The 6,669-nt window shown below is 50.2% G+C and overlaps 1 pseudogene; it reads right to left on the bottom strand.

Annotated features, from left to right (window-relative positions):
* Window positions 1-5,702: 5,702 nt before the first annotated feature.
* On the bottom strand, window positions 5,703-6,413 carry LOC113979746 (annotated as a pseudogene).
* Window positions 6,414-6,669: the final 256 nt, after the last annotated feature.

The following is a 6,669-nucleotide window of genomic DNA, read 5'->3' as shown; positions in this document are numbered from 1 at the left end:
GTCAGTGCCTGCCCTCAGTGGGGCCCAGCAATGCTTCAAGGGACTTGGAGTTTGGCTTCTGACTTCTTCAGCAGCTGCTTCAATCTTCTCTCAGTACCTCAGCATCATGGGCTGGGCTGCAAACACACCGTGGGGCTCATTAAAATGCAGAAGTCCCTCAGCATCTCTTTGTCTTCCTTTAATTGTCTTCAAGGCAATTTCAAAACAAGTCTTCAAAATTTGTACTTTTTTTTTCTTTTAATTCAATGATGGATATGTTTTCGTTCAGAGGAGAGGTGATAGATGTGGTCTCCAAGTGATCTTGATGCTGAGTGTCTCCTCAGGGGATCCACACTGACCCTCTATGATCAACCTCGCTCCTCACCCCCAAATCTCATCAGTTCTGACATGGCCCATTTTGGATTGACAGCTGATGCAGCTCCAAACACACGGTGGGACTCATTAAAACATGGAAAAACAAATTATTTCCCTTCCTTTAATTGTCTTCATGTCCTCAAGACTTGAAAAGCTAATTGGGGTTGTTTTGTAGTTTAGCTAAGGAGGAAGATTTTAAAGTGGAAGTCAGGAAAAATATATATTTTTTTATGAAAGGGAATGATTTACACAGAGCCTTGGGATGCAAGAGTGTCAGGCCGCAAACGAATTGGATCCAAAGACAAGGGGTGAAAAGAGATTATTAGCACTTAATCATTGACCAGTTGAACAATTATGAAATGGTTCAATAGCATTTGCTACAATTTCTGCAGTGGCTGAATTATAGATTCAGAATGACAACATTCCCACCACAGTCAATTCACACTCACACCCAGGCAGAGATGTGTGGACACATCAATAGCTGGGTGTGGAAAGGTCCCTCTCCCAAATTCTCCTTGTTGTCAGGGAAACACTCCCCCAAATCCCTTTGTGTTTGCCAACAGACAAGGGTCACAGCTGGACGAGTGTTTGTTGAGGGGGATCAGAATTGTCCTGGGCATCAGCACCGGTCTTTGGAGTGTTGCAAACTGGAGGGTTCCCGAGCTGGGAGAGGCTGTCAGAGATGTCCCACTGAGAGGGAGGTGCTGGGGAGCTGCCAGGGCCTCCCTCAGCACTGCTGGTTGTGGGCTTCCAAGGTGACTGGCTTTAGTTATCTGCTGAATTTCCATCCTGGTGTCAGGAATGACTGGAGTTTCCAAATATTTGGGAATTGTATACAAACTGTTCCATTTGGGCCGTGATTCAGGCAGGGAATGTTCCGAGGCTTTCATGGGATGACTGATTATCCTGTGTTCCCCACATGTTCCACTCCAGATTGTTCCCACCTTTATCATCCAGGAGCACCTGGTCCAGTCCAGGGACACTTCCCCACACCTCTGGTCAGTTCCGGGGCTCTTCATTGCTCAGGTGGTTTGGTCAAGGCTTGTCAGGAGCTCATGAGATCATCAACCAGACCTGAGGAGAATGGGGAGAGCATGCACCACCATAGAGGCTTCTAAGAAAAATGGAGAAAAACATTTTGTAGGGCCTAGATATGGTGTGATAGGACAAATGATTTTAAACTAAAAAATGGCAGGTTTGAAGTAGATATAACCAAGAATTTTTTACAGTGAGGGTGGTGAAACACTGGCACAGATGCCAAGAGAGGTGATGCCTCATCCCTGGAAACATTCAAGGTCAGGTTGGATGGGGCTCTGAGCAATGTGATCTAGTTGTGGATGTTTCTGCTTACTGCAGAGGGTTGGACTTGATGAATTTCAAAGATCCCTTCCTACCAAAACTCTTCCATCATTCTACTGGAGCCAAGGCTGACACAGGTTTCAGACCCAGCTGAGCATTCCCTTTTGATGGCCCATTCCACAGTTGCAGCTTAGTGCTCAGGACACAACACATATTCTCATGGTCCTTCAGGAGAAAATTAGAAGTGATTTCATTATAGAGATCAACTGGTGGAGCAGCCCAGTCTGGTCTGGCCCCACAGCAGTGCCCAGCCCAGGGGGCTGCAGAGCTCTGGGCACTCCCCCCACAGGCCCAGCCCCTCTGAAGGGCACAGCAGCTCCTGGGGCACAGAGAGGAGTCTCAGCATCCCCATCAGCTCAGGGGCTGGACACTCAGCATGGCAGGAGGAAATGGGGGTCAGGGAAACTGCAGGAGCCCTGGTGTCACCTCCAGGAGATGCCCAGCACAGCCTGACTGTGCCCCTCAGTGCCAGCCCCTCTGCCCAGCCCAGCACAGAGTCCTGGCCCAGGGACAGAGCAGCCTGTCCCCAGGGGGGGCTGCAGAAAGAGGTTTCTCTGTGTCAGGGATTCCTCTCTGCAGGCCCAGAAATGCTCCCTTGCTCCTCTCCAGGGACATCCCTTTGCCCAGGTCAGTGTGTCCAGGCTGCCTTGGCCAGTTGCAGATCCCAGCCTGGGATCCCTGCAGGGCCCTGAGCTGGAGGTGCTGCTCTGCACAGGGAGGGACTGTGGCACCCTGGGCTGACCCTGCACTGGCCATGCTGGTCAGGGTGGGAAGCAGACCCAGCAGGATGGGGATCACTCCTCTCCACCCTCTGCCATAGTCCTGGAAGGCTCAGTAGCCGAGAACAAGGCTGGGCAGGACCATGGGCTGTTTCCAATGGCACAAAGGGCAGGGCAGGGCTCCACTGCATCCAGCCTGTGGGCTGGAGAGTTCTTCAGGACACCCTCCTGGAAAGCCCACCCCTGGCTGCTGAAAACCACTCTGAAGGCATTGGGTGGGGTAACTTTCAAGAATTGGGATCAGCACCTAGCAAAGGCTACATGGCTACTCAACACCAGAGGCTCCGTCAATCGAGCCGGCCCTTCCCAATCAGAATTTCTTCACATTGTGGATGGAGACAAAGTCCCAGTAATTCACTTGAGAGGTATGTTAGGTAAAGCAGTTTGGATTAACCTTGCCTCGAGCCAAGGCAAACCCACTCGTGAGATTGTCTTTGCTCAGGGACCAAAATATACTTGGTGGATAATGAGAGAAGATGGAGAGACCCGGTGTGTGCATCAAGGAGATTTAACTTTGGGGGAAAAATAATTCGTATTCTGAGTTGTATGTTACAGGAAATAAGTCACCAGATGAGGAAGACCCAAACTAAGCTGATGCTGGTGTTCAACAATAAGATAGCCTTAGAAGACAAGACCTGTATAAGCACAGGATAAAGGCGAATATGGGATATGGGTGTGACGTAAAATGGTATGGAAAAAGGGGTGGAGATTGTAGTGGGTTTGTTTACCTAAATAACATTTCCTTTTCCTGGGAGAGAACCTAGGGTAAGTCATCTGATTTATTTTGACCAAACAGATATTCCATACCCTGTTATGTCAGCTCAGATATAAGAGAGCGAGGAGGAAGCAGCTTGCTCTCTCTCTTCCGGGATAGGTGCCCTGTAGACAGCTGCTTCCCCTCGCTTCTCGTGGGGAATTTTACTGTTACTTTCTTTTTCCCTGTGTGTGTGTAGTGCTTTTAGTCTTATTTTCCTTCTCAGTGTATATGTAAACTGCCTTTCCTTAGTAAACCTGTTTTTTTATGTATTTTTTTTTTTCTTCTCTCTTCCCTTTCCCTCCGGGGTGTTGTTGGTTAACGTAGTCTAGATGGACACCTGGCGTTAAGCCAAGGTGAAACTACTACAAGGGGCAATTCTGGAGTGGAGAGGATAGTCCGTGACATCACAAAAGGGCCCAAAGCACATGGATTGGTCTGAACTGTGCTGGTGTGGGGTGTTGGTTCTTTGGTCGCCAGGGGCTATTCCGGAATGGAGACGATAGTCCGTGACATCACAAAGGGGTCCATGACACATGGGTGGGGCTGCATTTCAGGGTGGTGAGGCGTTGGCTCTTTGGTTGCCAGGGGCTATTCCGGAATGGAGAGGATAGGCCGTGACATCACAATGGCACCCATGGAACACGGGTGGGGCTGCACTGTGGGGTGGGAGGTGTTGGTTCTTTGGTCACCAGGGGCTATTCCGGACTGGAGAGGATAGGCTGTGACATCCCAAAGGAGCCTTTGGCACACGGATGGGGTTGAACTGTCCCATGGTGGGGGCTTGGTTCTTTGGTTTCTGGGGGTGTGGTGGGGCAAAAAGGTGTTTTTTCCCCCTGGAGTTCAAAAAATGGGAACCTCCGAGGGGGTGGTGTCTCTCCTGATGTTGACCCAATCAGCGCCCCTGCAAAATTCAAACCTATCACAGCAGAGCGGAAAAGAAGGGGGAGGAAGGAGTTGGAGAAGAAGGGGCCATGTTCTGAGAGCACGAGGGGAGAAGGGGCAGGAGCCCCGCTGGGGACCACGCCCCCTCAGCCCCCCGGCTGGGGTCCTAGAAACTCGGAAACAGTGTTCAACTGGACCCAGGTCTGGGACTGAAAAAGCTGGGAGTTCTTCTCCACTGTGAGCGGGCAGCAGAAGACAGAAAGGCGGCAGCAGTGAAGCCAGGTAAAACCTGGAATGCGAATTTAGTAGAACAATACAGGAATTAGAGAGTTAAATACAAAATGCAGGCTTTAAGCAAAAGCATAGAGAACTTAGTATTAAGAAACAGCGGAGATAATAAATTCACTAGAATACAGGACACTCTGACATGCAACACTGTGTCTAGTTCAAAAGAACCAAATTCCAGCCAAGTCACTCCTCTCATTTGTCCAAACAGAGGCCAAGTACCTACAGACAGCCTACAAAGTTCTTCCTTTTTTCAAGTTGTCTCAGAACCAGTCAAAGTTTTCCACTGTTTCAAAACCAAACTCAGGGGGAGATTCCTTAGGAATCTTAAACTTTGAATCCACACAACCCATGATTGCAAAACACAAACAAAACACACACTAGGCCCACCCCCTGTGAATTGGGTCTGGGGGCTTTTTGGGACCACTCCATCATTCTCATCATCTTCAGAGCACAAAGGGTACCTGGTCACCCAGTTCTTGACTGTGTTCTGCTGTTCAGGCCAAGATATGAGTGTTCTCCAAACAGCATAGGCCTTGTCTTGACAAGAGACTAAACATTTCTACTGAATTCAGGGGTAAAATTGATATAGGGAGCATGGAATGGGGTGAGAGGGTTGAGGAATGTGTAAATTACTTGTGCTAAAGGGTGAGGAATATAATATAGCTACTTCTAAAATCTACTTCTACTATAAGTACATATAAAGCTTAGAAAAATTAGAAAAAAAAAAAAAAACTAAAAGGGTCTTAAGGCATCGGTTTATGCCAACACATTCAGTTTAGAGGCATTACAGAGATGTGACTGAACCACTTTTGTCCCCTAAGTTTTAATGATGGCAAATCAGACCTACTGATAGAAATGAATTTATTCAGGGTTACAAAGGATCAGACAAAAGATCTTCATCAGAATTACTTACTGCACAATAGAAACACTAAAACTACCAGGAGTACAGGATAAGATAGGACAGTGCTCTACACTAAAGCAAGTCTTGAAGCAATTCTACTCAAGCTGGCACAAAAGCAAGAATTCTTAAGTAGAGATGGATGGAACTCCCCCAGACCAACGCTCAAGGGGAGATCTCTGCTCTCAACCTCCAGCAGTGACCTTGGGGGGTCCCCAGCCAAGGCAGGAATCTCCACACACCCCCCAAGAAGGGTTCTCTTGGAAGAACCTGCCCCTGGGAAAGGGGACTGGCCCTTTCTGGTTGAAAGGGATGGACTGACAGTCACTGGACTCCAGGGGTTGCCTCACCATCAGGGGCTTCATTCGGGGTGGAAACAGCGGCCGAAGCTCTTCCCGCAGTCGGGGCACTGGTAGGGCTTCCCTTACTGGTGGGTCTGTTGGTGTCTGGTCAAGTTAGACCTGTCAGAGAAGCTCTTCCCACACTCCCCACACTTGTAGGGCCTCTCCCCGGTGTGGATGTGCCGGTGGGTGATGAGGGTGGAGTTCCGGTTGAAGCCCTTCCCACAGTCGGTGCAGCGGAAGGGCCTCTCATCCGTGTGCATCTGCTCATGCCTGAGAAGATCTGAGCTGGTCTGAAACCTCTTCCCACATTCCAAGCACTTGTAGGACCGTTCTCCAGTGTGGATGAGCTTGTGTCGGATCAGGCTGGAGCTGTACCTGAAGCTCTTCCCACATTCCCCACACGTGTAGGGCTGTTCACCAGTGTGAATGCGCTGGTGTTTGCGGAGGCTGGAGCTGTCAAAGAAGCTCTTCCCACATTCCCCACACAAATAGGGCCGTTCTCCAGTGTGGATGCGCTGGTGTTTGATCAGGCTGGAGCTGTGCCTGAAGCTCTTCCCACATTCCCCACATGAATAGGGCCGTTTCCCACTGTGGATGTGCTGGTGTTGGATCAGGCTGGAGCTCTGGCTGAAGCTCTTCCCACATTCCCCACATGAGTAGGGACGTTCCCCAGTGTGGATGTGCTGGTGTCGGATCAGGTAGGTGCTCTTCCTGAAGCTCTTCCCACATTCCAAGCACCTGAAGGGCTTCTGCCTGCTGGGAGGCTGCTCAGGGACCACCAGCTCAGAGCTCCGCCTCAAGCTCCGGCCGCCTTCCCGGCACAGGCTGGGTCTTTCCTCCTCAGAGCACCCTGGGCTGGCTTTAGAGCCCCTCCTGCGGGGGGATCTCTGGCCCTTTTCCTCCCCACTGCCTTCCTGCACTGTGGAGCCCTTCAAAACGGCCTCTCCCAACAGGGTCCCATGGGGGGATTTGTCCTCCGGGCTCTCCGTCCTCAGCTCGGGGCCTGGG

The sequence above is a fragment of the Neopelma chrysocephalum genome, unplaced genomic scaffold (genome assembly GCF_003984885.1).
Source record: "Neopelma chrysocephalum unplaced genomic scaffold, ASM398488v2 Primary Assembly neopelma1_88487, whole genome shotgun sequence".
Lineage (NCBI taxonomy): Eukaryota > Metazoa > Chordata > Aves > Passeriformes > Pipridae > Neopelma > Neopelma chrysocephalum.
Note: the sequence above shows the minus strand (reverse complement) of the source record. Positions and strands in the feature narration are given on the sequence as shown.